We start from the raw sequence: 10,993 nt of genomic DNA, 5'->3' as shown, positions 1-10,993 counted from the left end.
TAGGAATAGAAACCTCTAGTTCAAGCTTTTCTTCATAGGATTGCATTAAAGCATCAACGATATGTTTAGTAAAAGCTTTATTTTGATCATAAGCATGAGGAGAATTTAACACGGATTGCAACAAGGAAATACAATCTATCAAAGAGAAATTATCATAACTAAATTCCTTGAAATCCAAAATAGTGGGTTCATTGCTATGTAAAGTTTTGACCTCTTCAATTCCACTTTTATTAAGTTTAGCATCAAGATATAAAAACTCCGAATCATTGGGATGCCTTTTAACTAAAGTTGACTCATCTCCAGTCCCATCTTTATCAAGATTCATATTGGAAAACAAAGATTTAATAGGAGACACATCAATGACTTTTAGATCTTCATCTTTATTATCAAGAAAACTAGAAGAACACACTTTCACAAAGCAATCTTTTTTAGCACGCATCCTAGCGGTTCTTTCTTTGTACTCATCAATGGAAATTCTCATGGCTTTGAGAGACTCATTGATATCATGCTTAGGTGGAATAGATCTAAGTTCCAAAGAATCAACATCAAGAGAAATTATATCCACGTTCCTAGCCAACTCATCAATCTTAACCAATTTTTCTTCAACCAAAGCATTGGAATTCTTTTGCATACTCATGAATTCTTTAACACTAGTCTCAAAAGCAGAGGGCATCTTATTAAAATTTCCATAAGAGTTGTTGTAGGAATTACAATAATTATTAGAGGAATTATTAGGAAATGGCCTAGAATTAAAGTTTCCTCTATAAGCATTTTTACCAAAATTGTTCCTACCAACAAAATTCACATCCATAGATTCATTATTATTCTCAATCAAAGTGGACAAAGGCATATCATTAGGATCAGAAGAAACACTCTTATTAACAAACAATTTCATAAGTTCATCCATCTTTCCACGCAAAACATTAATCTCTTCATTCGCATGAACTTTTTTACTAGTGGATCTTTCGGTGTGCCATTGAGAATAATTAACCATAATATTATCTAGGAGTTTAGTAGCTTCTCCTAAAGTGAATTCCATAAAAGTGCCTCCTGCGGACTAAAAGATTTCTAGAAGCAAAATTAAATCCGGCATAATTTTTTGTATAATCATCCATAAATTCAAACCATGTGTAGGGCAATTACGTATCGTTAATTTCATCCTCTCCCAAGCTTGTGCAACATGATCATGATCGAGTTGCTTAAAATTCATAATATCATTTCTAAGAGAGATGATCTTAGCGGGAGGAAAATACTTAGAGATAAAATCATCTTTGCACTTATTCCATGAAACAATACTATTTTTAGGAAAAGAAGAGAACCAAGTTTTAGCACGATCTCTAAGAGAAAATGGAAATAGCTTCAATCTAACAATATCATTATCCACATCTTTATTCTTTTGCATATCACACAAATCAACAAAGTTGTTTAGATGGGTAGCGGCATCTTCACTAGGAAGGCCAGAAAATTGATCTTTCATGACAAGATTCAACAAAGCAGCGTTAATTTCACAAGATTCGGCATCGGTAATACGAGCAATCGAAGTGCTAATAAAATCATTGTTGTTGGTATTGGAAAAGTCACATAATTTAGTATTATCTTGAGCCATCATAACAAACAATCAATCCAACACACAATCACACAAGAAGCGAGCGAAAAGAGGCGAACAGAAAAGGGGCGAACAAAAACAGCAAAGGTGAAGTGGGGGAGAGGAAAACGAGAGGCGAATGGCAAATAATGTAATGCGAGGGAGAAGAGTTTATGATGGGTACTTGGTATGTCTTGACTTGAGCGTAGATCTTCCCGGCAACGGCGCCAGAAATCCTTCTTGCTACCTCTTGAGCATGCATTGGTTTCCCTTGAAGAGGAAAGGGTGATGCAGCAAAGTAGCGTAAGTATTTCCCTTAGTTTTTGAGAACCAAGGTATCAATCCAGTAGGAGATAACACGCAAGTCACCTAGTACCTGCACAAACAACCAAGAACCTCGCAACCAACGCGATAAAGGGGTTGTCAATCCCTTCACGATCACTTGCGGAAGTGAGATCCGATAAAGATAGTAAGATAAATATTTTTGGTATTTTTGTTATATAGATTGGAAAGTAAAGATTGTAAAATAGTAAACGAGATGCGATGTAAATAAATAGATGCAATATAATAAGAGACCCGGGGCCATAGGTTTCACTAGTGGCTTCTCTCATGATAGCATGTATTATAGTGGGTGAACAAATTACTACTGAGCAATTGATAGAAGAGCGCATAGTTATGAGAATATCTAGGCAATGATTATTAATATAGGCATCATGTCCATGTTAAGTAGACTGAAACAATTCTGCATCTACTACTATTACTCCACACATCGACCGCTATCCAGCATGCATCAAGAGTATTAAGTTCATAAGAACAGAGTAACACTTTAAGCAAGATGACATGATGTAGAGGGATAAACTCAAGCAATATGATATAAACCCCATCTTTTTATCCTCGATGGCAACAATACAATACGTGCCTTGCTTCCCCTACTGTCACTGGGAAAGGACACCGCAAGATTGAACCCAAAGCTAAGCACTTCTCCCATTGCAAGAAAGATCAATCTAGTAGGCCAAACTAAATCGATAATTCGAAGAGACTTGCAAAGATATCAAATCATGCATATAAGAATTCAGAGAAGAACCAAATATTATTCATAGATAAACTTGATAATATATCCACAATTCATCGGATCTTGGCAAACACACCGCAAAAAGTGTTGCATCGAATAGATCTCCAAGAACATCGAGGAGAACTTTGTATTGAGAACAAAAGAGAGAGAAGAAGCCATCTAGCTAATAACTATGGACCCGAAGGCCTGTGGTAAACTACTCACACATCATCGGAGAGGCTATGGTGTTGATGTAGAAGCTCTCCGTGATCGAATCCCCCTCCGGCAGATCGCCGAAAAAGGCCCCAGATGGGATCTCACAGGTACAGAAGGTTGCGGCGGTGGAAAAGTGGTTTCGTGGCTCCCTCTGATGTTTTTAGGGTATAGTAGTATATATATAGGTGAAATAAGTACGTCGATGGAGCTCCGTGGGGCCCATGAGGGTGGAGGACGCGCCCTCCTATCTCGTGGCTGCCTGCGGACTTCCATACTTCCACTCCAAGTCTCCTGGTTTGCGTTTGTTCCAAGAAAGATCCTCACGAAGGTTTGTTCCGTTTGGATTCAGTTTGATATCCATTTCTATGAAACACTGAAATAGGGAAAAAACAGAAACTGACACTAGGCCTCCGGTTAATAGGTTAGCCCAAAAAATAATATAAAAGTGCATATTAAAGCCCATTAAACATCCAAAACAGATAATATAATAGCATGGAACAATCAAAAATTATAGATACGTTGGAGACGTATCATGGGAACACTACTACCTAGAGTTGACACTCTTCCAAACTCACTTTCATCAATGTAATCATCATAAATAGGAGGCATGCTATCATCATAATAAATTTTCTTATCAAAAGTAGAAGGAATCAAAAGATCATATTAATTAAGCAAAGCATCCCCAAGCTTAGGACAAGCATTATTTCTAGCAAATAAATCTTCAAACATATCATACTCATCAAACATAGCATCCCCAAGCTTGTGGTTTTGCATATCATCACAATCATTCTTATCAATAGCATGAATGGCACCAATAGTATAGCAAACATTATTATCATATTCTTCCAAGCAAGTGTTAAAAAGATTTTCAAGATCATAGTTGATATCGTTGTCTTCCCAATCATAATCATTACATAAAGTAGTAGGTATCACAAAATCATGCTCAATATCATCATCCTCCATTAACATGTTTGATTCACTTTCATGAGGCACAATGGTAGGAGCAACATCATTTGGGAGAGGTACCTTTTTACCTTTATTCTTTTTTCTTTTCTTCTTCTTGACCACATCATGTGTGGGTTTAATTAATTCTTTCAAGCTTTTTGTTGAAGAGATTGATTGGATAGGAAGCTCCTCCTCGTTACCTGATTCATCATAATAAACACTAGGAGGGTATTGGGAAATATTTTCTCTTTCATTAGTACTCTCTCCATATTTCATTTGTTTTATTGTTTTTAGATAGTTGGCAATATAAGGATTCTCAATGCAATTTACCACACAAAACATATAAATTTCCTCTAGATCAAAGTCAACAAATCTCTCGGGATTTGGAAAACCCTTAGTTATACGTTTCAGTTCCTCATACCCCCAAAGAAGACTAAGCTCTTTATGATGCTCAAGGGAAATCAAGTTATCTCAATTCTTGGACACAATTTGATCATGAAACAATTTGCATTGGAGATTTAAATGACCACATTCATTGCAAAGTTCACAAGGATGGCGAAAAAATTACATCTTTCAGCACAATCATATAGCCTCTCTTGCAAATTTTTCATTTATAAATATTTGTGCTTCTTACAAAATCTATCTTCCCTTTTTGGTGTGCAAATGCACTCCCAATTCACTCTGCAAAAATTGGCATCCTTATAAGAAACATTTTTGTCATGGCTTGTGCAATCATCATTAGCATTTTGAATATTCAGAATTTATACTAACAACATTGCAATCATGCTCATCATTCAAATATTTTTTGCCAAACATTTTATTGACTTCTTCTTCTAACAATTGAGCACAATTTTTCGAACCATCATTTTCAAGAAAGATATTATAAAGATGATCAATAACAAGATGCAACCTCAATTCCATTTTTTTGTAGTTTTCTTTTTATAAACCAAACTAGTGATAAAACAAGAAACTAAAAGATTCAATTGCAAGATCTAAATATATACCTTCAAGCACTCACCTCCCCGGCAACGGCGCCAGAAAAGAGCTTGATGTCTACTACGCAGCTTTATTCTTGTAGACACGTGTTGGGCCTCCAAGTGCAGAGTTTTGTAGGACAGTAGCAATTTTCCCTCAAGTGGATGACCTAAGGTCTATCAATATGTGAGAGGTGTATGATGAAGATGGTCTCTCTCAAACAATCCTGCAACCAAATACAAGAAATCTCTTCTGCCCCCAACACACCCAATACAATGGCAAATTGTATAGGTGCACTAGTTCGGCGAAGAGATGGTGATAAAAGTGTAATATGGATGGTAGAAATATATTTTTATAATCTGAATAAATAAAAACAGCAAGGTAGCAAATAGTAAACGGGCACGAAAACGGTGTTGCAATGCTTAAAAATGAGGCATAGGGTCCATACTTTCGCTAGTGCAATCTCTCAACAGTGCTAACATAGTTGGATCATATAATTATCCCACAAAGTGCAACGAAGAATCACTCCCGAGTTCCTATTGGCGGAGAACAAAAGATAGGAATTTTTTGTAGGGTACGAAACCACGGCAAAGCTATTCTTTCTGCTCGATCTATTCAAGAGTTCGTACTAAACTAACGCAAAGCTATTTTTTCCGTTCGATCTATCCTAGAGTTCATACTAGAATAATGAAGGAAATATGCCCTAGAGGCAATAATAAAGTTGTTATTTATATTTCATTATATCATGATAAATTTTTATTATTCATGCTAGAACTGTATTAACCGGAAACTTAGTACATGTGTGAATACATAGACAAATAGAGTGTCCCTAGTATGCCTCTACTTGAGTAGCTCGTTAATAAAAGATGGTTAAGTTTCCTAGCCATGGGCATGTGTTGTCATTTGATGAACGGGATCACATAATTAGAGAATGATGTGATGGACAAGACCCATCCATTAGCTTAGCATAATGATCATTCAGTTTTATTGCTACTGCTTTCTTCATAACTTATACATGTTCCTCTAACTATGAGATCATGCAACTCCCGAATACCGAAGGAACACCTTGTGTGCTATCAAATGTCACAACATAACTGGGTGATTATAAAAATGCTCTACAGGTGTCTACGATGGTGTTTGTTGAGTTGGCATAGATCGAGATTAGGATTTGTCACTCCGTGTATCAGAGAGGTATATCTGGGCCCTCTTGGTAATGCACATCACTCTAAGACTTGCAAGCATTGTGACTAATGAGTTAGTTGCGGGATGATGCACTAGGGAACGAGTAAAGAGACTTACAGGTAACGAGATTGAACTAGGTATGAGGATACCGACGATCGAATCTCGGGCATGTAACATACCAATGACAAAGCGAACAACGTATATCGTTATGCGGTTTGACCGATAAAGATCTTCGTAGAATATGTGGGAGCCAATATGAACATCCAGGTTCCGCTATTGGTTAGGTCATGTCTACAAAGTTCTCGAACCCATAGGGTCCGCACGCTTAACGTTCGGTGACGATCGGTATTATGAGTTTATGTGTTTTGATGAACCAAAGGTAGTTCGGAGTCCCGAATTTTATCACGGACATGACGAGGAGTCTCGAAATGGTTGAGACGTAAAGATCGATATATTAGAAGCCTATGTTTGGACATCGGAATGGTTCCAGATGAGTTCGGGCATTTTCCGGAGTACCGGGAGGTTACCGGAACCCCTGGGGAGTATATGGGCCTTATTGGGCTTTAGGGGAAAGAGAGAGGGGCTGCCTAGGGCAGGCGACACCCCCTCCCCCCAAGGCCTAGTCCAAATTGGACTAGGGGGAGGGACGGTGCCCCCTCCTTCCTTCTCTTCTCTCCTTCCCTTCCTTCTCTCCTACTCCTACTTGGAAAGGGGGGAATCCTACTCCCGGTGGGAGTAGGACTCCCTAGGGCATGCCATAGTAGAGGGTTGGCCCTCCCCCTTCTCCACTCCTTTATATACGGGGGAGGGGGCACCCCATAGACACACAAGTTGATCATTGATCTCTTAGCCATGTGCGGTGCCCCCTCCACCATAATCCACCTCGGTCATATCGTAGCGGTGCTTAGGCAAAGCCCTGTTCTGGTAGCATCATTGTCACCGTCATCACGCCGTCGTGCTGACGAAGCTCTCCCTCAACACTCTGCTGGATCATGAGTTCGTGGGACGTCACCAAGCCGAACATGTGGAGATCGCGGAGGTGCCGTACCTTTGGTGCTAGGATCGGTTGATCGTGAAGACGTACGACTACATCAACCGCGTTTTCATAACGCTTCCGCTTACAGTCTGCGAGGGTACGTGCACAACACTCTTCCCTCTTGTTTCTATGCATCACCATGATCTTGCGTGTGCATAGGAATTTTTCTAAAATTACTGCGTTCCCCAACAGTGGCATCCGAGCCAGGTCTATGCGTAGATGTTATATGCACGAGTAGAACACAAAGGAGTTGTGGGCGTGGGTATATACATATTGCTTGCCGTCACTAGTTGATTCTTGATTCAGAGGTATTGTTCGATGAAGTGGCTCAGACCGACATTACGCGTACGCTTACGCGAGACTGGTTCTACCGACGTGCTTCGCACATAGGTGGCTAGTGGGTGTCTGTTTCTCCAACTTTAGTTAAATCGGATTCAATGAACATGGTTCTTTCTGAAGAACAAAAAGCAATCACTATACCGCGTTGTGGTTTTGATGCGTAGGTAAGGACGGTTCTTGCTCAGCATGTAGCAGCCACATAAAACTTGCAACAACAAAGTAGAGGACGTCTAACTTGTTTTTGCAGGGCATGTTGTGATGTGATATGGTCAAGACGTGATGAGATATAAATTGTTGTATGAGATGATCATGTTTTGTTAAAGTTATCGGCAACTGGCAGGAGCCTTATGGTTGTCTCTTTATTGCATAAGATGCAAGCGCCATATAATTGCTTTACTTTATCGCTAGGCGATAGCAATAGTTGAAAAAGCAATAGTTGGTGAGATGACCATGTGACGACACATTGATGGAGATCAACATGATGGATATCATGGTGTCATGCCGGTGACGATAGAGATCATGACAGTGTTTTGGAGATGGAGATCAAAGGCACAAGATGATGATGGCCATATCATGTCACATATTTTGATTGCATGTGATGATTATCCTTTATGTATCTTATTTTGCTTAGTTCGGCGGTAGAATTATAAGATGATCTCTCACTAAATTTCAAGGTATAAGTGTTCTCCATGAGTATGCACCGTTGTGACAGTTCGTCATGCCGAGACACCACGTGATGATCGGGTGTGATAAGCTCTACATTCACATACAATGGGTGCAAGCCAGTTTTGCACACGCGGAATACTCGGGTTAAACTTGACGAGCCTAGCATATGCAGATATGGCCTCGGAACACTGAGACCGAAAGGTCGAGCGTGAATCATATAGTAGATATGATCAACATAGTGATGTTCACCATTGAAAACTACACCATCTCACGTGATAATAGGATATGGTTTAGTTGATTTGGATCACGTGATCATTTAGATGACTAGAGGGATGTCTATCTAAGTGGGCTTTCTTAAGTAATATGATTAATTGAACTTTAATTTATCATGAACTTAGTCCTAATAGTATTTGCATATCTATGATGTAGGTCAATGTCTTGCGATGTAGCTCCCCATTTATTTTTTGATATGTTCCTAGAGAAAAATAAGTTGAAAGATGATAGTAGCAATGATGCGGACTGGCTCCGTGATCTGAGGATTATCCTCATTGCTGCACAGAAGAATTATATCCTTGATGCACCGCTAGGTGACAGACCTATTGCGGGAGCAGATGCACACGTTATGAACATTTGACAAAGCTCGGTATGATGACTACTTAATAGTTTAGTGCACCATGCTTTACGGCTTAGAATCGGGACATCAAAAACGTTTTGAACATGGAACATATAAGATGTTCTAAGAGTTGAAATTGGTATTTCATACTCATGCCCGTGTCGAGAGGTATGAGACCTCTGACAGTACTTTGCCTACAAGGTGGAGGAGAATAGCTCAACCAGTGAGCATGTGCTTAGATTGTCTGGGTAGTACAATTTCTTGAATCAAGTGGGAGTTAATCTTCCAGATAAGATAGTAATTAATAAATTTCTCTAGTCACTATCACCAAGTTACTAGAACTTAGTGATGAACTATAATATGCAAGGGATGACAAAAGTAATTCCCAAGCTCTTCGCGATGCTAAAATCGGTGAAGGTAGAAATCAAGAAATAGCATCAAGTGTTGATGGTTAACAAGACCACTAGTTTCAGGAAAGGGGCAAAGGGAAAGAAAGAGGAACTTCAAAGAAGAAAGGCAAGCAAGTTGCCACTCCCATGAAGAAGCTCAAAGCTAGACCCAAGTCTGCAACTGAGTGCTTCGACTGCAAAGGAAATGGTCACTGGAAGTGGAACTACCCTAGATACTTGGCGGATAAGAAGGATGGCAAAGTGAACAAAAGTTTATATTTGATATACATGTTATTGATGTGTACTTTACTAGTGTTTATAACAACACCTCAGTATTTGATACTGGTTCAGTTACTAAGAGTAGTAACTTGAAACGGGAGAGACTAGTTAAGGGCGAGGTGATGATGTGAGTTGAAAGTGATTCCAAGGTTGATAAGATCACCATCGCACACTCCCTCTACCTTCAGGATTAGTGTTGGACCTAAAATAAATGTTATTTGGTGTTTGCGTAAAGCATAATATGATTGGATCATGTTTATCGCAATACGGTTATTCATTTAAGTCAAGGATATTTTTTATTATGTTTACATGAATAAAACCTTCTGAGGTCATACACCCAAGGTGAACGTTTTATTGAATCTCGATCATAGTAATACACATATTCATAATATTGAAGCCAAAAGATGCGAAGTTAATAATGATAGTGCAACTTATATGTGGCACTGCCATTTAGGTCATATTGGTGTAAAGCGCATGAAGAAACTCCATGCTGATGGGCTTTTGGACTCACTTGATTATGAATCATTTGATGCTTGCGAACCATGCCTCGTGGCCAAGATGACTAAAAATCCGTTCTCCGGAACAATGAAGCAAGCAACTGACTTATTGGAAATAATACATACTGATGTATGCAATCTGCTGAGTGTTGAGGCTCGCGGCGGGTATCATTATTTTCTGATCTTCACAGATGATTTGAGAAGATATGGGTATATCTACTTGATGAAACATAAGTCTGAAACATTTGAAAAGTTCAAAGAATTTCATAGTGAAGTGGAAAATCATCGTAACAAGAAAATAAAGTTTCTGCGATCTGATCGTGGAGGAGAATATTTGAGTTACGAGTTTGGTCTTCATTTGAAACAATGCGGAATAGTTTCGCAACTCACGCCACCTAGAACACCACAACGTAATGGTGTGTCCGAACGTCATAACCGTACTTTATTAGATATGGTGCAATCTATGATGTCTCTTACCAATTTATCACTATCGTTTTGGGGTTATGCATTAGAGACAGCTGCATTCACGTTAAATAGGGCACCATCTAAATCCGTTGAGACGACACCATATGAACTATGGTTTAGCAAGAAACCTAGGCTGTCGTTTCTTAAAGTTTGGGGCTATGATGCTTATGTGAAAAAGTTTCAAACTGATAAGCTCAAACCCAAATCGGAGAAATGCGTCTTCATAGGATACCCAAAGGAAACTATTTGGTACACCTTCTATCACAGATCCGAAGGCAAGATATTCGTTGCTAAGAATGGATCCTTTCTAGAGAAGAAGTTTCTCTCGAAAGAAGTGATTGGGAGGAATGTAAAAATTGATGAGGTAATTGCACCTTCTCCCGAATTAGAAAGTAGTTTATCACAGAAATTAGTTCTTGTGATTCCTACACCAATTAGTTAGGAAGTTAATGATGATGATCATGAAACTTCAGATCAAGTTACTACCGAACCTCGTAGGTCAACCAGAATATGTTCCGCACCAGAGTGGTACGGTAATCCTGTTCTGGAGGTCATGATACTTGACCATGACGAACCTACAAACTATGAGGAAGCGATGATGAGCCTAGATTCCGCGAAATGGCTTGAAGCCATGAAATCTAAGATGAGATCCATGTATTAGAACAAAGTATGGAGTTTGATTGACTTTCCCGTTGATCGGTGAGCCATTAAGAATAAATGGATTTTCAAGAAGAAGACGAACACTGATAGTAGTG

Source organism: Triticum urartu, chromosome 7 (genome assembly GCF_003073215.2).
Source record: "Triticum urartu cultivar G1812 chromosome 7, Tu2.1, whole genome shotgun sequence".
NCBI lineage: Eukaryota > Viridiplantae > Streptophyta > Magnoliopsida > Poales > Poaceae > Triticum > Triticum urartu.
This window is presented reverse-complemented; position numbering follows the sequence as displayed.